The 22399-nt window shown below is 40.1% G+C and overlaps 1 protein-coding gene across 1 annotated transcript in view; it reads right to left on the bottom strand.

Moving 5' to 3' along the window:
• Window positions 1–19079, bottom strand: part of LOC133969190 (myotonin-protein kinase) — a 30825-nt gene extending 11746 nt beyond the window's left edge. The window contains exons 1-2 of the mRNA XM_062405493.1: window positions 18971–19079; window positions 8435–8526 (exon numbers count right to left, since the gene is read on the bottom strand). The gene's annotated coding sequence lies outside the window, so the exon portion shown is untranslated. The remainder of the gene's footprint in view (window positions 1–8434; window positions 8527–18970) is intronic.
• Window positions 19080–22399: the final 3320 nt, after the last annotated feature.

Raw genomic sequence — 22399 nt, 5'->3', positions numbered from 1 at the left:
TGAAAGAGTTAAATTCAGTGCAGTGGTGGTAACATACTCTCTGGTACTACAGTTGCCAGCCAGTTTTTTAGTCATGAAAATGCTTACAGTTTTTCTCAGTTGTTAACACACAAAAAGCAAAAATTTGGCACAATTTGCACAACCTTCACTTCATGTACCAATCGCTCGACCCAATTTGGCACTACTTCACGCTCCCTTATCTGCATTAGACTCTGACTTTCATTCTTTACACTCTGATGTCAATTACACATCACAATGTTGTCAAAACACTAAACACAATGTTCAGTTGTTGCACACACTTTTCAAGTAAAATCTCAAAGCATCAACCTACAACACACAAATACTCAAATCTCTAAACACTCAGGTCTGTTGAGCAATTTCACCTCCTTTTCAAAGCCGAACAGGAGACTGAAATTGTAGATATGGTTCGTGAGAACAACTCAATCACACTCAGACAAATAAAAACTAGGATCCTGGCTGACCATGCTACATTTAGAAACGTCCAGACCGTCAGACTCTCTACTTTGGACCGTATTCTTCATAGGACTGCCATGCGGATGAAACAATCAATCAATCAATCAAATTTTATTTGTATAGCCCATATTCACAAATTACAATTCATCTCATAGGGCTTTAACAGGGTGTGACATCCTCTGTCCTTAACCCTCAGCAAGAGTAAGGAAAAACTACAAAAAAACCTTTTAACAGGGTAAAAATATGTAGAAACCTCAGAGAGAGCCACATGTGAGGGATCCCTCTCCCAGGACGGACAGAAGTGCAATAGATGCCACGTGCAGGAGAACATCATCAATAATCAAAGTCTCTAAAAGCATTGATGAAGCACAGTCCATGCTCAGCAACCATCTAGACCACGATCCACCATCCAGACCAGACGCCACTTCAGTCCTCAGTCACCGTCCACCGCCGCCCACCAGGAGGACCCATCACAAGCCACCACTGCGGTCCTGGTCCACCGCCCGTGCCCAATGCCAACGCGACACAGGGTCCGTCACCAGCACCACGATCAGCCCACATGACTCAGAATCCGCCACACTGGATCCAACACCGCAACCCCCGGTGCGCGATCCACAAACCGTAATCCATGGTGCGGCCACAGAGGCCCTGGATCTGCGGGTGATAAAGCAAAGGGATTCCGGGGAAGGGGGATAGGGATGGAGAAGAGGAAGGAGAAGCTGGAAAGAGAAGCTCCGTGTGTCATGTGTCATAAAATAGAACAAGTAACGTTCTGGCGCACTAATTAGCTCTAACTATAAGCTTTATCAAAAAGGAAGGTTTTGAGCCTACTTTTAAACGAACAGATGGTGACTGCCTCCCGAACTGAAAGTGGTAGATTATTCCACAGCCGAGGGGCTTGATGGCTAAAAGCTCTGGCTCCTACTCTACTTTTAGAGAATTTAGGGACGACAAGTAGGCTTGAATTCTGGGAGCGGAGTGCTCTAGTGGGTTTATAAGGTATTAACAGCTCTTTAAGGTATAAAGGCGCTATATTATTAAGGGCCTTGAAGGTGAGGAGGAGAATTTTAAATTCTATTCTAGATTTAACTGGAAGCCAGTGTAGCGATGCTAATATTGTAGAAATGTGCTCTCTTCTCTTTGTTCTCGTCAGGACACGTGCTGCAGCATTTTGGACAAGCTGTAGAGTCTTTAACGACTTCCTGCTGGAGCCTGATAATAATGAATTACAATAGTCCAGTCTCGATGTAACAAAGGCGTGGACTAGTTTTTCTGCATCTTTTTGTGAAAGGACATGTCTAATTTTTGAAATATTACGCAAGTGGAAAAAAGCGGTCCTAGAAATTTGTTTTAAGTGACTATTAAAGGATAAATCAGGATCGAAGATCACTCCCAAGTTCCTGACTGTTTCATTGGAAGCAAGGGCAATGTCGTCTAGCGCAGCTATATCATTAGATAATGCATCTCTAAGGTGTTTGGGGCCAAGTATTATAACCTCTGTTTTGTCTGAGTTTAATAAGAGAAAATTGCGGGTCATCCAGGTTTTTATGTCCTTGAGACATGTTCGAAGTTTAGTTAATTGATTACTTTGTTCAGGTTTTATTGACAAATATAACTGGGTGTCATCCGCATAGCAGTGGAAATTTACCGAGTGTGTCCTGATAATGTTTCCTAGTGGAAGCATATATAATGAGAATAAAATTGGGCCGAGCACAGAGCCCTGTGGAACACCATGATTAACTTTGGTGCGCACAGATGACTCATCATTAATTTGCACAAATTGGGAGCGATCAGAAAAATACGATTTAAACCAGTTAAGGGCGGTTCCATTAATGTTAATTAACTGTTTTAGTCTTTGTAATAAAATTTGATGGTCAATTGTGTCGAATGCTGCACTGAGATCTAACAGAACGAGGACAGACACAAGTCCCTGATCTGAGGCTATTAAAAGGTCAGCCAAGGCTGTCTCTGTACTGTGATTGGCTCTAAACCCCGATTGAAAGTCTTCATATATATTATTTTCCTGGAGAAACTCACACAGCTGATTGGCTACCACTTTTTCTAAGATTTTAGAAATGAAGGAGAGGTTAGATATTTGTCTGTAATTGGCTAAAACCTCTGGGTCTAGGGTGGGTTTTTTGAGTAGGGGTTTGATGACAGCTATTTTAAAAGACTGTGGTACATAACCTGATGATAATGACAGATGTATAATGTTAAGTAACGAACTATCAATTAGGGGCAGAATGTCTTTAAGTAAGTTGGTAGGAATGGGATCTAAGATACAGGTTGTTGGTTTAGAACCTGAGATTAATTTGGTAAACTGATCACGGGTGATCAGAGAGAAGCTGTCTAAGTAATGGGTAGGATTCTCAGCCGTTTCTGAGATCTCTGTTGTTGGGAGGGTATTAGTGCCAATTGAGGGCAGGAGATGGTTGATTTTATTTCTAATAGTTTGAATTTTATCATTAAAAAAGGTCATAAAGATATTGCTATTTAGGGATGGAGGAATACTGGGTTCGGTGGAGGTGTGACTCTCTGTCAGCCTGGCTACAGTGCAGAAGAGAAACCTGGGGTTATTTTTATTCTCTTCTATTAGTTTTGAATAGTAGGCGGCTCTTACTTTGTGGAGAGCCTTTTATATTCTTTAACACTATTCTTCCAGTCTATGAGGTTTTCAACATTGTTGCTGGAGCGCCACTTCCTTTCTAGTTTTCTTGATAATTGTTTTAACTCATTTGTCTGGGAATTATACCACGGAGCTAATTTACTATGTTTGACATTTTTCTTTTTTAGAGGCGCTATTGAGTCTAATGTTAATCGTAATGAGTCTGCAGAGCTATCGACCAGGTGGTCGATCTCAATGGAGCTCAGGGTTTTAAAGAATTTGTTGTTTATATCTACTGCTAATACGGGTTTAAATGTAATTGGGATTATTTCCTTAAATTTAGCTACAGCACTATCAGGTAGACATCTAGAAAATGAATTTTTTATTAGTGGCATATATTCAGTTATTGAAAAATCAAAGGTTATTCAATTATGGTCTGATAGAACTGGATTGCGCGGAAGTACTGTTAAATTTTCAATTGCGACACCGTACGATAATACAAGGTCAAGTGTGTGATTACCACAATGAGTAGGTTTGTGCACACACTGACTGAAACCAATAGAGTCTAGTATTGAAATAAATGCTACGCTAAGGCAATCTTTATTATTATCAACATGAATATTAAAGTCACCAACAATAATAATTTTATCGGTCTTTAGGACTAAGTTTGATAAAAACTCAGGGAATTCCTTTAAAAATTCAGTATAAGCCCTGGGAGCACGGTAAACTACGGCAAATATGATTGGCTGTTGGTGGTTCCTGGATTGGCGTGGAAGACTAAGAACCAGACATTCAAATGACTTGTAGCTGAGTTTAGGTTTAGGATTAATTGATAGACTGGAGTTAAAAATAGCAGCAACTCCACCTCCTCGCCCAATTTCTCTAGGAACCTGTGAATTGATATGTGTACAGGGTCCCATTTGAACGGAACACAGGCATGAAGGAGTTACAGTGAGAGTTTGTGCTTGTAAGTACCATACATTCAGCACTGACACATGCATGTATTGTACCTGTAATCCAATGTTTTTCCTTTTCTACAGTGTGTCACTGTAGCCCTCTGTGTTGACCTCTCTGTGTCCATACTGTAACTTGCATTCTCATGCTGTCTGTGTCAGCGGATCCAGGAGCATGAAACAGCTCATGAGTTGTACCAGTACATCTTTATTGATGAGGTAGGATTCAACCTGGTGAAGAGGAGGCGACGGGGCAGAAACCTCATTGGCCAGCGGGCCATTGTTGAGGTCCCCGGCCAGCGTGGTGGGAACATCACCATGTGTGCTGCAATGAATCACCATGGGATCTTGCACTGTCATGCCCACCTAGTGGCCTATAACGCTGCCCGTCTCCTCGTCTTCCTGGATGGCCTGCATGACCTGCTGGTACCATCTGGCCAGATAGATGACCCACAGCGGATCGCTCACGTTGTCATCAGGGACAATGTGAGCTTTCAAGTGCGTGAGTGGTTTCAGGACCACCCACAAATTTTCCGTTCTATACCTTCCACCTTATTCTCCTTTCCTGAATCCTATTGAGGAATTATTTTCAGCTTGGAGGTGGAAGGAATATGAACGGAACCCACAGGACCGGGTCCCACTGCTCCAGGCCATGGAGGAGGCTTGTGGCGACGTGAATGTCGAGGCCTGTCAGCATTTTGTGTGTGAGATTTTTAGTTTTCTGTGTGTAGTTTTGTAGAAAGCCGTTATTTTTTTGGAAAACGTGTGTTAACAATTGTGAAAAAATGTAATTTTTGTGAAGGGGGGGGGTTGAGCAGGCCGATTTACAGTACTGTACTGTTCTGTGTGTACCGAAATAAACCTTTTTATGCTGCATATTTGTGTGCTGTTTTATGTTTGACTATGAAAAAAGTGGGCCTACACTGAGACATTTTACAAAAGGAGAAATGGCTCATTCTCCAGAGTCACTGTCATTCATATAGTGTGTTCCATTTTGATGATTGTTTTCAGTTTTGCACTTCAGTATGCTGTAAATGCTTGGTAGTGTGCAAGCAAATGCTTAGTTGTGTGTACTCAATGAATGGTATGTGTGTGTCATTTGAAAATATGGCTGTGTGTACCAAATGAAAACACGAGTTCCATTTTGTGAACAGGTAAGAGATTTGATAGTAAGGAGTCATCTTGCAAAGGGAGTGTCAGGTTTAGCATTTTGTGTGTGAGGTTTTCCGTTTTCTATGTGCAGTTTTGAGAAAGCTGTTATTGTTTTGAAAAACGTGTGTTAACAATTGTGAAAAACTGTAATAACCAGTGGAAGGTCCTTAACTGACAGGTTGGTGAAACTCAACATGACTGAAACAGAAATGCACAAAGCTGAAACCTGTTAGCCATAGTACTGAGAGAGATAGACTGATGACATCTAAACTAGTAAAGGGGTTTATAAATACTGACCATTTACAAGAACAATTGTGTTAAATTTCAACTTATCACCTTGGCAGGGATACCATCCCAACGGTGTAAAGACAATTGGACCTCAAATGTAGACTAAAACAATGATTATTATTTATTACATTATTATTTACCTCAACAATCGCTGTAGAGACTGGTTCTCCTGGGACTAATTAAGTTTAGATTTCAATTAACAGCGGAGTTACGGAGCCAAGTCATTAATAGGTTTTAATAATATCTTCTACCACTGTGCGTGTATCATCAAAGTGCTTAAGTGAACGTGACTGGGCCATCAGGCGCACAGAGCAATTACAAGTGTTGTGCAATAGTGCTTAAAAGTTTTACCATAGATTGGTGTGCCTTTAGGCACTCAATAAATGTGGTTATCAAAATAAAATATAAAACATTAATATTTAAAATATTAATATTAGATCATAACTTTAGTTGGCTATAGTTCTTGCGGGGCACGACCCTTCAGAGAAGGGAAGAGATAGCCAATATATTGGTTAAGATCAGTATCATTCAGATGTAGTTCGATTAAAAATCTCAATATTTACTATTAAAGATTATATAATGAACAGTGAAGGTTATGGAGTTCTTAACCAGTTGATGTACCCTCTAGAGACAATCTAGAGGGGCATCACATATTCAATTCACACATGCTACAGAGGATGTTTTACATCTATCAAATCCCCTTTGAATAACAATGATAATGTGGTTCTGGGGAATGAAAAAGATTGGCATGTATTTTACATATGGATGTGTCTCTGTGTTTGATTAAAAATCTAGTTGCTTCAGGATGCTCCATACTAAATTACTGGTGTAGTGTTCTCATTGAGACAACCAAGAGGTGCTTTTGCATTCTTTCCTGTTGTTATCCTACTGTTGTTGTCACTCGCAGGAAATGTTATTTTTTCCTCCACTTCAAAGGGCATTTTTTGTTTGAAAAAGCAGAGTTCTTAAATCATTTGATCTCTGTCTACTCTGTTGTTTGGTCTTGATCTTTGGTGAATCAACCGTCTGTTCTTTTCAAGTCTGTCTCATCTTTTCTTGTATTTTTCAACCTTATGGCATCTTCAGGCTTTGTACTAGTTGCGTTAAGATCTCTGACGACCTTTGCCCTAGTCTTTGCAACGCTTTTTCTCTCTTGTCTTTACAGACTGCTGGGATATTTCAGCTAGTTCAAAAGAGCTTGAATAGTCAGGTGGGTCAAACTATGGGTCAACCACAATGTCTTCTTGTGAGTGTGGTGTTGTTGTGTCAGCCATACAACGGTCTATTGCCACTACTCTTTTTAACTTCCTGCATTTTGAGAAATTTGCCATTGTCTTCAAATTTGTCTTTTGTCTCCCTCTCACAATTATGACACAGATTTTCTGCTTTCTCTGTCTTTGCTGAGGAGCTCCTCATAATTAAGTTTGCTAGTGACCGCTCTGCTGTGGTCTTTCGTGCCATCTTAAAGAACAAGAGATGGTGGAGAAATTCTAATCTGTCGTTGACCAACAGTGCTTTTTTTTTAACTTAAAAACCATATACATTAATTAGGTGAAAAAGTGTTTTCTTTAAGTTTTAAATTAAATATAAAATATTTTGGGTTAAATAAGTCAACTGAATGCATATTTAACACTGGCATTGTCATTTCAATCACAATAAACAAAGTGACTAAATTACAGTTGTGAAAATGACATTTTGTCACAATTTAAAATAAATATCATGCTATAGAAGCATACTAATGTCAGTTTTAGTTTAAGCATTACAGGGGCACAAAATTAGCTATAGTTGAAGAATCATCCTGTTATTAACAATAGTTAAAAGCCTAATATGCAGGGAATACCCTGTATATAGTTAAGTCTATAGTCAGATGGCAATTCAATACACTGACAAATATTTATGATGATTGAGAATGAATTGAATGGTGATTAAATAAGTCTATTCATACAATTTTGCAGTGTTTTAAGTAATGTAAAAAGCAAATCATGAAGATATTTCAATTGGAAAGAGCTGTATAAATAAAATTAAAATATGTTGTAAGAGTATTTATTCTCACAGAAAAATCCCAATTTGTAATCTATTATATACTGTATTCTACAATATAAAGTCACAAGGTTTGCAAAAGGAAATCTCGTGAAAGGAGATAGCTACATAAGTTACCTAAATCTGCAACACAACACTGCAAAAGATTTTGCTTAAAATATTATAACCACCTGATAAAAGTTTGCATGAAAAACACAATAAACCACACTTACCAAACGTCCAAGAATCCAGCGCTTCTCCTTTTCCAGTTAATGAATCTTCAAAAAATACACTGTGGTGTTCGGGTTGATGTGACTTCAGGTGTCACAATTGAGCCTGGCATATTACACTCAGGGTTACACCAAGCCCAAGATATAATGTATAGTATACCCACCTAGTATTCCCACCTTACTAAATGTACTCAAAATGGAATACATTCAAAGATGTTTTACTATGAGAGGGATTGAGTATACAGTAGGGTTTTTTTGTACCTCAAAATATATAGCATTCATTTTTGTCTACTGTTAAAATACCATCTAAATTTATCCTGCACGTTCTTCAGTATTTCATAGGGATATTGGAAAACTGAGCTGCATGGAGCTACAGGTTCATATTGTACAATGTAATACTCATTCTCACATCACAAGTGAGCAGAATGTTGCAAACATAATGCAGTATAATGCAGCCTCTGAATAACTGAATCAACTTTATTGTTTATGTGAAAACTGATGGTGAAGATGAAAAGTTGTAACTTTTCAAATATGTTATTAAGAGGGGAGCCAATGTAAACTGCTTTAGTTGCAAAACAACTGCTGAAAATAGAATTAGTGCAAATGTAAATGTAATCGTCTAAAAACATCTGAATTAATATTTTAAAATGCATTTGTAATCATTAATTTGTCAATATTAAAAAAAAATGAATTCCTGCTCCACACATGCTCACCTCACTGAATGTGCCACGATCAATCACTCTCAGGATGTGAAAGTCTTCTCTTTTGATGCAAGTCTTCTTCACCTGCCTCACCAGAGGCTCAGCTGTAATGGAGGCGAGAGAGAGATATTGTGACTCATTGTTGTAGCCACACACTTGACCTTGTATTATCATACAGTGTTAAATTTGAAAATCTAATATTACTTCCACATAATATGATTCTATCAGACAATTATTTAATAACCTTCAATTTCTCATTATCAGACTACATGCCATCTCTGGATGTCTACCTGATAATGCTGTATAGCTAAATCTAAAAAAATTACATTTAAACCCGTATTATCCATAGTTATAACCAACAAAACTATTTAAAAACCCTAGCTCCCCTGAGATTGACCATATTGTTGATAGCTCTGTAAACTCATTTCGACTAACATTAGACTCCATAGCGCCTCTAAAAAATAAGCGTGTAAAACATAGTAAATTAGTTTCCTTGTATAATACACATTGTCAGGTTCTGTCATTTTAGTTTGTTGAGTTCAGTCTCTTTGTGTTTTCTGTTTCCTGTTTTATTTTGTAGTCTCTGTTCCTTGTGGGTTGTTTCTGTCTTCACTTCCTGTCTTGGTGATAGTCTTTCTAACTCCTCATGTGTTGCACCTGTGGCCAATTACCCCTGTGTATTTAAGCCTCTGTCCTTCCCCTTGTCCTCTGTCGGATTGTCTGTTTTGCCTCCTGGTTTTTGTGGATAAGGATATTACATGATGCTCTCCTTATCTGCGTTCCTGCCCTGTCCTGATATCCTGTGGTGTAAGCTTCCTTGCGTTTTGTTAAGTTAAAGTCTCTTTTTGTATTAAATACACTTTTTGTTATATACCTCTACTCCTGGGTCCATCTCCTTTCCACAAACCGTGACACACATGAATTAAAGCAAGTGTCAAGAAAACCAGAAAGAAGTGGTGCTCAAACAACTCTGTAAAATATCTCCTAGCCTGAAAGGTACTGTTAAAGCATATAAGAAGACCCTCCACAAAGCAAGAACCGCCTACTACTCCACACCAATAGAAGAAAATAAAAACAACCCCAGGTTTCTCTTCAGCACTGTATCCAGGCTGACAGAGTTAGCCTCCATCTCCACCGAACCCAGTTTCCTCGATCCCTAAATATAGCAATATGTTTATGAACTTATGAACTTTATGATAAAACTATTAGAAGTAAAATCAACCATCTCCTGTCCTCATTTGGCAGTTTTTTTACCAGTGTTGTGCAAGTTCACACCTCTCGAACTAGTTCAAAGTTCAGTCACAAGTAAACATGAATAGATACGTTCATAGTTCACCATTTAAATTCTGAACTAGTTCATAGTTAAGTTCATTTCATAGTTTAAAGGTGGAAAGTGAGAATGAAAGACATAACTTGTTTTTCAAAGAAAATGTTGTACATCACTACCCCTTGCCTTAAACTGTACTTCATATGAATATATATATATTTTTTTTATTATTGCTAATTTCGCCTTCTTATTTATACAGACCCTGCAAACAAAAGCACAACAAGTCATAGTGCTCTGCCTTGCTATGATACTAATTATTAGGCTAGACCTTAAATTCTATCATTTAAATTTATAAATTAAATGTTTGTGTGCGCTGTGTGGGAGCTCGGACACACACACACACAGACGCCCGCTCCTGGTATTTTTTGCTGGCCTGATACGATGATGATTGAATAACGTGACGTGCACGTTCAACATATGAAAACTGCTTCGTAAAGTTCCCTGTTCGCGAAAAATAAGCACGACATGCACAACACTGCACAAGGAGCCACTGCAGAGGGGCTGAAGAGCCACATGTGTTTCGAGAGCCGCGGGTTGCCGACCCTTGGCTAAAGCGAAAGAGCGAGTTGTTTACTGCTCCACTGTTAAAGAGATGCGGACGTCAGTACATCAGTTTGGCTATAATATTAGTTCCGCCTCGCATTTCCTCCTCCCGGTCGCGCGCCCCACCTGTTATGCCGGTTAGGCCCCATCGGTGGGGCGCACCACACACTTTGAGAATCACGGGGCTACATCGCGGAAATGTTACGGGCACTGAGCAACGATAGGTAGATAGATAGATAGATTACTTTATTCATCACCGAAGGTAAATTAAGTCGTCATAGCAGCCGGTACATTTGAATACAATAAAATGCAATACAATTGAATAAAATAAAAAATATTGAGGTAGAAAGAATAAAAACAGAAATACAAGATAAATAGGTAGATAAGGTGCAGTGGCAGATGATGGTAATAGTACTGATGATATGATGGTAATGTTATTGTTAGACAGTATATAAAAAATAGTACAGTATATATAGTATATAATATAACATAATATATATTTATATATGATAGTAATTATTACAATATAATAACACTATATAGTAGAGATGAGCCGGATACTCGGCTGAAACGAGTATCCGGTACGGATTAAGCACTTTTGCCGAGCACGAGTATTATACGAGTAATACGAGTCAATATCTGTGCTCGGACTGAATGAAAATCCTCACACAGCGTCACAGCCCTCCTCCCCTTCACACACCGCTCTGCTCACTCACTCACAGAACAGTTAACGTTTAGGGTTTCTTCAGCTTGAAGTTTGTTTTTATTTCAGTTTGTACTTACTTATTAACCAGTAGAGTTCTGTTAAACGTGGGTTCGTTCAGACATGGTGCTGGTAGAAAGCGACTCGCGTTTTTTTTTTTTTTTTTTTACGCATTGAGTCTGGCTTCTCTCTCTCTCTCTCTCTCTCTCTCTCTCTCTCTCTCTCTCTCTCTCTCTCTCTCTCTCTCTCTCTCTCTACCTCTCTCTGCCAGTCGTTGGAGTTTTGTTTTTTTTTTTAAACCGTCAGTTGGCTCTAAACAGTTTTATTTTACTTCACGCACTGAGTGTCTGACACTTTCTAGGTAGTAGTGGTATAAAAAATATTTCAAATTAAGCTACACACACACACACACACACACTCCCCCTCTCTCTCTCTGTCTCTCTCTAAAGGCTATGCTTCTCCGAGTCCGTTGCGGACTGACGGACGGACGGATCGGACGGACCCTTTTTGATTTATAGTTCTACGAGCCTTTTTGTAGTGAAAACAATTCACCGCCAGAACAGCAGATGGCGCAACGGAAGTCGAGCATAGAGAAGCCTACCTCATGAGGTATATAGAAGAAGTCCACGCTGGTTTATTTACGTCCTCCGTCTCCTCACACACAGTGAACGGTGGCAACTAACAGAAAAAGGATGTTGATGACGCGACAGTTTTTGCTGAAATAAAGTGACACCCAGCGGGTCAAAATGCTTGTATCATCGTGTCTTAACGCAGCGGTACCCCGGTCTTGTTTCCAAACTGCGTTGCTAATTCAACAGCTGCAACAGTTTGAAGCTACACGGAGGCAGCTAGCTCCCCCCCCCAGCTTCCACACACAGTCAGCAGGGACACCCGATACTAACTACTATCAAGTGTTTGCTTCTAACCTGACGGTGTTTGAGAAACAGTGTCATGACAGCCGTGGGATTAAAGTCAGCGGGTTTTTGCGCTGTTCCCACCGTAGTTAGCATGGTGGCTAGCCCGCTAGCCCCGTTATGAAAGTTCGTTATAACCGTATGTGACCATACACACATGCCGTAAGTGCTCTAACCAGCCACCATCAGCCGGACAACGCCGCTGGCTTAACACACTTGTCACATTAATCATAGAGTCGTAGTTGTGATTTTGGTTTATTGTGATGTAGGGAATGGAACAGGAAGTTTCCATTCCGAAATGCTGGCGTTAGCGGACCAATCACAGCCAAGGGCTATCCGTGGGCTCTCCGCCATTTCGACGTGTAGTTAAAAAAATGAGTGCTGCACGAAAAGCTCTCCGAGGAGCCGCGGAGAGGCCCAGAGAGGGCGTGCCACGTTGGAGAAGGCGGTCCTATCTGTCCGTGTCCGTCAAAACGGAGAAGCATTCATTGGCCTTTACTCACACACACACACACACACACACACACACACACACACACACACACACACACACACACACACACACACACACACACACACACACACACACACACACCTACCTGGTGTTGAAATAAATGTAAAAAAAAATGTAATAATAAAATCATAAAAAAATGTCAAAGTTAAAAAAGAAAGTTATGTTGAGTATGAAAATCTTGTTATTACATTTCACTTCATAATTGCAACAGCATGTATTGTATTCATTGTTGCAAAACTTCTTCTGTAAATAGTTTGTTTGCTATTGTGATCAAAATCGTTGTGCTGATGCTGTCCTGTAATAGTTTTTCTAATCAGCAATAAATATAACAATTTCTGATCAACCCATATAAATAGCATGCTTAAAATAACATACTGGTTAAAGCCCCGCCCGTTTCAAGACAACCCGGCCTACTTCCGGGTTAAATCCAGCCCACTTCCGGGTTAGGCCACGCCCACTCCGATTACGGATACGGATACAGATAATTCATATGGTTAACAGAGACAGATACAGATAATGCTGTACTCGCTCATCCCTACTATATAGTAATAATGGCAGCAACAGTATATATAATAATAATAGTAAATATAATAATAATAACATGTACACATGTATAAATATGTGTATATAGACTTATATATACAAAGAATATACAAAGAGTATGATATAATATATAGCCGTGTCATCAGAGAACTTCTGCAGATGACACGTCTCTGTGCAGTGCTTAAAGTCAGCAGTGTATATGGTGAAGAGGAAGGGGGACAGTACAGTTCCCTGGGGGGCCCCGATGTTACTGATCAGACGATCAGACACAGAGTTCTGTAATCTCACAAACTGCGGTCTGCCCGTCAGCTAGTCATCGACCCAAGCGATGAGGGGAGCAAGCATTCGATTTAGACAGCGTCTCTCCTCGGGAGAAGGAAAACATTCCGTAACGTTTTAGCTACACCTCAGATAATATGAACGTGTTCTCCGTTCTAATTCATTATTTGTCATGAAGCTGCGTTCAGCTTATACTGTTCAGTGTTCAATGAATGCCTTCATTTGAACTCGTTCATGCACAACACTGACTAAAACACCATCAAGAACAAAAATCTCAGAAACAGCTAAGAATCTACCAATTACTATTAGACAGCTTCTCTCTTATCACCGTTGATCAGCTGAAAAATAATCTCATGTTCAAACAGTCCTTGAAGGGAAAATGGAAAATGGAGGCAGGTCACACAAATGGATAAAATCCAAGCTCATTAAAAACAAAGATGCATCTAAACCAAGACCTGTTACTGCCCTTAAAATTATGCTTGCAGCTGGTTACAATACTACATCATCATTCCCTGTTAGGTAACTTTGTATGTTCTGTAGTCTGAAAACTGCTGTTATGCTCCCCAGGTGTACTAACCCCTGCACCCCTCTTTCTTAGACAGGTTAGTACACTCTGTGGTACCCAGTGTAATTTGTCCAAGAATACATTTTACATGATTTAACAGACTTTTGTAGCAGACCAGCAGGGGGTTCAATACACTTTAGTTTGTCACAGAGGGTTGATGCTGCCAGGTTCTTGATAATAAGTACTCTTCATGTATATGACATTTGAGGTAGTAGCCACTTCCACTTGGCTAACCTCCCTTCCACATTCTCTACCACTCCCTACCAGTTCTTCTTTACTGTGCCATTGTCTCCTAAATGAACCCCTAGGTACTTTAGGCCTCCTCTCTTCCAGCTAAGCCCTCCTGGCAGCTGAGAGAGACCTGCAGACCAATTCCTGCTACAACCTCGCTTTTTGTTGAGTTCACCTTAGCAGCTGAGACTTTCCAAAGGTAATGGTGCTCAGCCCGGTCAATTGCCTTTTCCTGGTCCAAAGAAACCAGACCAACATCTAAGCCCAGTGAACCAGAGGGTTCCAAAAGATCTCCAATCCGTGACACATTGTCAACCATGGACCTGCTTGGCACACAGTAGGTTTGGGTCCAGTGAATGATCTGGTCCATCACATTTCTCAGCCTGTTTGCCAGGACCTTTGATAGCAGTTTATAATCTGTGCACAGTAGAGAGACTGGTCACCAGTTGCTTATTTTTGTAAGTTCCCCCTTTTTAGGCAGCAGGGTCAGGGGTCTCATTTATAACTGTTGCTTACGCACTAACGAGGCCTGAAACTTGCTGACGCCACTTCTCACGCGAACGTTGGGATTCATAAAAACGAACTTTACGGGAAAATGTGCGTATTTCCACGCAAACTCTGACCCATGCATAAGAATATTTTTGAAACGGGAAAGTAGCGACGCAGACGTGAGGTGGTGAACTGAACCCAGATTATTGATCCAAATAATTTACATTAAAACCAACAGTTTAGTTTTACTTGTGCGACATATCTGTTCTACAGGAACCTTTTAATAAAAAATAAACAAAACCACTTACAGCTCATTAAGTTTAGATTTACGGAGCTGAGTCATTAATAGGTTTTAATAATATCTTCTACCACTGTGTGTGTATCATCAAATCGCTTAAGTGAACGTGACTGTGCCATCATGCGCACAGAGCGCTTACAAGTGTTGTGCAATAGTGCTTAAAAGTGTTACCATAGATTGGTGTGCCTTGAGGCACTCAATAAATTTGGTTATCAAAATAAAAAATAAAAAATTTATATTTAAAATATCAATATTAGATCATAACTTTAGTTGGCTAAAGTTCTTGCGGGGCACCACCCTTAAAAGAAGGGAAGAGAGCCAATTTATTGATTTAGATCAGTCTCATTCAGATCTAGTTCGATTAGAAATCTCAATATTTACTATTAAAGAATATATAATGAACAGTGAAGGTTATGGAGTTCTTAACAGTGTAACGGTTGCAAAGTTCACTTATGCAATATTAATGACAGAACCTTTATGAAAGAAAAACATTTATTATGAACATAATAAAGTATAAAAACACTTTAACAAATTAGAATGTTCTAAAAATGGTGGTTGACCAAAGAGTAACGCCTTCCTGAGCTTGCTTTCAAAATGGTCGCTGACCCCCTAAGATAAGAGCGAGGAGGTTTCCTTGAGTAGATGAGTTGCAGAGCTGCACCTCTGACCTCCGGTCGTTGGTGGAAAGAGAATAGAGTTTGGCGGAGACCTCTCCTTATATTTGCCCATGACCTCATAGGTCCTGGGCCATAGGGACCAGCAGGAGTTGACCCTGGTGGTTCTTGACACCTTTGTGTGATGTCCTGACCACAGGACATGCAGCATCCTGTTACATCCTGGGGTACAGAGTTCTTTGGCTTTCTCGAGACAAAGAAAACATGTTGCACCTTGGGGGATTGAGTCCACTCCAGAACTTGTTAAAAGTTTTGACTGAAAGGAGGCCTGTGGTTTGCACAAAAACCATGTCCCAACACAAGAAATAAAAAAAAGGGAGGGAGGGATCCACTGATGTGAGGGTATCGGTCCGATGCTCTAAATAAATAAATACTGCCGTGACAGTTGTGTGGGATTCTGCGTGATGTGTGCATGTCATGCGAATGGAAGGATGAGGAAGAAGAGAAGGTTCAGTGATGTCTGTTCAGCTGATTCTATTGATCTGTGATCTGTGATCTTTTTTTTATTTCAGGCTCCGTTCCTTCTATCGTCTTCACTCTCACACATTGTGTTATCCACAGAAACGGCAGAGCATCAGTGTATTTTCTGTATTAGTGACATCACTGCTGTCCCATAAATTCGCTCTGCACCTCCACCTCACTAACAAACACCTCGATGTCAGTGTCTGAAAGTTTCGCTGCCTCTTCTCAACGCTTGATGCCGTGACTCCGTCAGGACTCACCGCGGAAACCCATTGGTCAGCAGCATCATTTAATATTCACGACGTGCTTTGCATTGACCATTTTTGGTTGAAAGTGGGTGTGAAGAGGGCGGATTTGGAGGCAGATCCACGTGCGAACGTTTCCAGGTGGACTGTGATTAATAAAGCGAACATTTTGTTTCGGTTTTATAAATCGGAATTTTCTTTTGCTTAAGCCGTTTCCGGCTTTTGTACGTACGTACACTTTTAGTATGAATCCTACGCACTCTTTTATAAATGAGACCCCTGAACTGCTCTCATGCATCTCTGAGGCAGAGATGAGTTGTCTCCCATTTCAGGCCAGAAGGCTTTGTAAACTTTAAAGGGCTCTACAAAACTCTACAGCTCCAAGATATCAGTCTCTAGGTCTTTCATAGATTTGGTGATATTACGAGAAACATTGAAAGTCTACTGTTGACATAGCTGCTGGATCTCCACTTTCCCACAGTCATAGCAGTAAAGATTTAAAATCGTATCGTAAGTCTTAAAAATGCTACAAAAACAAACAAACATGTCTCTAAAATGTTTAGCACATAAAGGAGCCAGACCACACTTTTGGAATTATAATTTGGCAAAAACCAGAGAAAGATCGGTAAAACTCATGGGCCGTTTGCTGCTCTTAAAAAAAAAATCTAAATTTGGAATAAAGGGAATAATCTAAATCAATGAACCTTGTTCGAAGTCCTCGCTTTAAAGCCTCCATTATCCTTTCCTATAGTCTTTAGGCTACCACGCCATTTTAGCACAAACTTTCAATCAATCAATTACATTTTATTTGTATAGCCCTTATTCATAATTTGTCTCATAGGGTATAACAAGGTGTGACATCCTCTGCCATTAACCCTCAACAAGAGTAGGGAAAAACTATATAAAAAAAAACTTTTAACAGGGCTAAAAGTACGTAGAAACTTCAGAGAGAACCACATGTGAGGGATCCCTCTCCCAGGACGGACAGAAGTGCAATAGATGCTACTTCTAGGAAAACATCATCAAGATTAAAGTTTTAATCTAGGGTTGCCAACCTACCCTTCAAAAATGGAATTGTCCCGTATTTAGAAACAAAAGCACCTGTCCCATATTGATCTGAAAAGGGACGCACTTTGTCCCATATTACTTAGAGATTTAAAAAATGGTCAGTAAAATGCCAATAGAAAATAAATAACAGAGCGCTTTATATGAAAATTTACGGTAAACTTGTTCCCAGGCAATGTCCTGCTCTGGGATTAATGAGCTGACAGCATATTGACACATGAGTACTCTTTGGTCGAGGAGTTACTGTTGCTTGCGGAGAAGATAGTGCAAGATAAGTTAGTATAGGGAGAAGATAGTGGAAGACAACAAAGCAGCATGGGTGACACAGACGCCGACACTGCTTTACGGGATGGTGCAGCTTCGAGCAGCATTACGACTCGTACTCCTCCGAGAAAAAAGGGGAAAAGGATGCAAAAATACCGGGAGGAATGGGAAACACCTGGGTGGAAAATGTGCGCGGAAATATATATAAAGCGCACTGCACGTTGTGCCGGCGCACTTTTTCTGTAGGCCTTCTGCTGGCCTTTGAGGCACAAATATGTTTAACATTTTTCTAAAGACGTACTGTTTGCACTTTTTTTATTGCACTAAATATATATATGCACTATATCAGGATGGATGTTCTGCTTTCTATCTATTGTTTTATATCAATGTATACAATTTTAAGTGAAGCAAGACAGGTTTCTGTTTAAGAAAGATTCTTATTTTATCCAGTTTATTTTATTAATATAATTGCTGGATAATAATTTGTTTTCCATGTGTTCATGTCACTCAAAAATATGCATCTAATTCAATTCAGGGTCAAATAGTTAAAAAATCGTTTCACTCACAAAAAAAGGGGCTAAAAAAATTCACCACGCCAGGATGGGTCAAGGCAATTGGGTCGGCCGGCCCTGCCAATGGGGTGTCCCTTATTTATTTTTCAAGGAGTTGGCAAACCTAACCCCAGCCCATATTTCCACACACCCATATGCCTATATGCCACTAACCTGGCTATCAGTCAACTCCAACCCCTTTTATTCCCTCCCACCCATATCAAACTGGATTATGATAAATGGGGAGACCAGCCTACTTGACACTTGCCTACTCGACACCTTTTATCTTTCACCAGCTTGTCCATATCGGGGGACAGCTTCTGGGCAGTGGCTATTTTCATAACATCATTCAGATGTCTCTTCACTCCCAACATCAACACTCGTCTTCTCCCTCCACTTCCTCATTCACCCCTGACCCGCCAACAAACCAGCCAATGAGAGCTTGTCATACCACACAACCCCACAGCCATTGGTCAAGAACTGTCACATGTCCCACCCCGACTTATTCACTGACCCTCAGGACATCTCAGTACTTATTCAACACAGTGTACTTAGCTAGTAACGACATCTCAATCAGAACTACCGGCGCTGCTGTAGCTACAGACCGGTACATGATGAAATAGACAAATTTATACAAACATTGTGGTAAAGCTGTGAACAAAAAGAGGTGAGTGGCAGAAAAGACAGGGTGTGGAGTGAGAGAAATTCTTCGGTCCAGCCTGCCCTGGGACATCTCCGTTGAAGGCACAGTCTCCCTGCATCATTTACAATTTATATCATATGAAACTAAAATGTTCCCTCTAACACTAACGTGGGGTGAAAATTACCCAAACACGTGCCTATTGAAAAAAACAGGGATGGGAGCAGGAAAACTACTCTACCTTATATGATGTCAGTGAGCAGCATGAACCTAGGGACTAGGGATGAGCGAGTACAGCATTATCTGTATCTGTATCTGTTAACCATATGAATTATCTGTATCCGTATCCGTACTCGGAGTGGGCGGGGCCTAACCCGGAAGTGGGTGTGATTTAACCCGGGAGTGTATGTGTGTGGGTGTGTGTGAGTGTGTGTTTGAGTGAGTAAGAGAGAGACATAGAGAGAGAGGGGGAGTGTGTGTGTGTGTGTAGCTTAATTTGTAATATTTTTTATACCACTACTACCTAGAATGTGTCAGACACTCAGTGCGTGAAGTAAAATAAAACTGGTTAGAGCCAACTGACGGTTTAAAAAAAAACAAAAAACTCCAACGACTGGCAGAGAGAGGTAGAGAGAGAGAGAGAGAGAAGCCAGACACTTAATGCGTGAAGTAAAAAAAAAAAACTGTTTAAAAAAAACAGGCAGAGACGCAACGCGAGTCGCTTTCTACCAGCACCACGTCTGAACGAACCCACGTTTAACAGAACTCTACTGGTTAATATGTAAGTACAAAACTGAAATAAAAACAAACTTCAAGCTGAAGAAATCCTAAACGTTAACCGAAAAGACCCGCGAACCTGAGTGACTGAGAGAGACAGAGAGCTGTTCTGTGAGTGAGTGAGCAGAGCGGTGTGTGAAGGGGAGGAGCGCTGTGACGCTGTGTGAGGATTTTCATTCAATCCGAGCACAGATAATGACTCGTATTACTCGTATAATACTCGTGCTCGGCAAAAGTGCTTTATCCGTACCGGATACTCGTTTCAGCCGAGTATCCGGCTCATCTCTACTAGGGACCCACGCCACTCAGACAGCTGCAACACAATGGAGATGGTAAAAAACACCCGACGTTAGTGTTCTAGGTTTAAAAACCTTTAAAACTGCAATGAGTGTTGGTCAGAAACTGCTTTTATTTTTAGTGCAGGTGTGAGAAAGAAGATGCAAAAAGTGGCAGAAGTTACATTTTGTAATGGGTCAACAACAGTAAACTATCAGAACTGTAAATAGACTATATTTATATAGCACTTTGAAAAACCAATCAAGTCCCATTCACACATTCATATAAAGCTTCCATATGACTCATATAATCAGGGTCATTTGCCATTCAGTGTCTTGCCAAAGAACAGTTGACATGTACATTTGCAATCAGAAATATTCAACCCCCTCACCTCAATAGACATTATAGTGATGTGGATGACAGATAATGACAATAAATGACAAAAAAACCTCATCAAACAACAAATGATATTTATTGATGCGTATTTTAGTTATTTTGACAACAGAAGTTGACTTAACTTTGAAGTTCAAATGAAAAATGTAACTCTTTCAACACATGTGCATGTGCAGTATTATTCAACCCCCCAGCTTCAGTACTTTGTGGCGCATCCTCTAGCTTTTATAACTTCTAAAAAATGTTTTCGGTAAGTGCGGACAAGCTTCTTACACCTCTCGATTGGAATCTTTGCCCATTTTTCAAGTGTAAAAGCCTCTAGATCAGTGATGTTTGATGGCGTCCATGCTGCAACTGCCTTCTTTAAATCCCACCAAAGATTTTCAATCAAATTTGAATCTGGTGACTGTGAATGCCACTCCAGGACGTTCCAGGATCTTTTTCTCAACCAAGCTTTGGTGGACTTGGAGATTTTGCTTTGGATCATTGTCTTGCTGGAGAGTCCAATGATCACCAAGGTTTAATTTGTCAACAGAAGGAATCACATTCCTCTTTAAAATGGCCTGGTATTTCTGTGAATCCATGATGCCATGTACACAATAAAGATTGCTAGTTCCTGCCGCAGAAAAACAGCCCAACATCATCTTTGACCAACCTCCATGCTGGACTGTGGGGATGGTATTCTTCTGGTCATAAGCCTGTCCTTTCACACGCCAGACATACCGCTGGTCCATACGTCCAAACAGTTCCAGTTTGGTTTCATCAGTCCATAGAACTGTCACCCAAAACTCTGTAGGCTTATCCAAATTCCTCCTGGCATATTCTAGTCGACTTTTGATGTTGCTTGTGGTCAAGAGCTGAGTGCATCTTGGAGCCGGCCATTAAGTCTTAAGTTTATCTGAGTTGTTCTGACTAAGTTGCTGAGGGTCCTTGATGAAATGCTGGGCTTTCTTCCACGGCCAGGCATGTTTGAAGCTGCTCCATCAGTTGTAAACTTCCTTATAATGTTCCCAATTGTGTCTCTTGGAATATAATTTTTTGGGGAATTCTTCTTCTACCCAAGGCCTTTCAGGTGTGATGAAATAATCTCCTCTCTCAGCTTTTGTGTAAGCTCCTTTGTCTTTCCCATGATTGCAACTCACCTTGAATACCTTCATGGGTGGGGTTTATATATGCATCACAGCTGAAGCAAATGAAGGATCAGTATAGAGTCCCCAAAGGCTTAATGTTTCAACTCAACTTTAGGACAAAAAAAAAACTGTCAGACAGCTTTAAAAACAACAATATTATATAGGGGTTGAATAATTGTGACATGGCTATCTTAACAAAATATACTGCTACACACAAATACTACATCATGCATTTTCCGTGTTGATTTTCTTTATCACTCAACTCATAAAGAAGGCATCCGAAGCAGAATCGTGATCAAAGAACAAGATGCTGTCTACTTTAATTGATAAATCCTTAAAATCTTTGGGGGGTTGAATATTTCTGATTGCAACTGTAGATGGCCCACTCTTCTTCCTGAACCACATCCGATCCAAAGCAAAATGCGAACACCGAACGAAGGTTATTCCTACCACGGCTCGCCCGATCCTTACAGACTCTCATAAAGTGATTTTAAGCTGATTAAAGTGATGCGGTCAGGTGTGCCCACATCTGTGCAAATGGTTTAACCTTTTGGAACTGTTAAACTAAACTGTGCCTCCTCGCTTTTCCTTTTTCAGATGTGGTCAAATCAGACCAGCCTCTTTGAAACATATAGTCGGTTTGATGCTCCCTGTATCCTTCAGCTGAACAGAAGACTGTTTGCCAGATAATCTCGATACAATGAACAGGTGCAATTACTTTAATGTGCACAGGAGGGCTGTTGCTCAAGGGTCAGGGTTCTCTAAACAGAAGGTTAGCGGTTAAATCTTCCCCAAATTGCTCCTTCTCATAGAGAGTGCTACACGTAGGAATGTGTGTCTCAATAGGTGAATGTAAAACTGTAATGTAAAGCGCTTTCAAATTGTCAGTCAAAATTGCCTCGACATCGTTATGATGATTTGATTATTGTTGTGCAATAGTAGGAGTAGATTTGACGTTGGCTAATTATTAATAATCATGAAATATGATTATTAAAATAACAATTATTTATCAAAAATAATTACAAATTATAAAGCTATTAATTAAGTAGTAATAGTAACACAATTAATTAGAAATGATACGGTTATCTATTAAT

Source organism: Platichthys flesus, chromosome 15 (assembly GCF_949316205.1).
Source record: "Platichthys flesus chromosome 15, fPlaFle2.1, whole genome shotgun sequence".
Taxonomy (NCBI): Eukaryota; Metazoa; Chordata; class Actinopteri; order Pleuronectiformes; family Pleuronectidae; genus Platichthys; species Platichthys flesus.
This window is presented reverse-complemented; position numbering and strand designations above follow the sequence as displayed.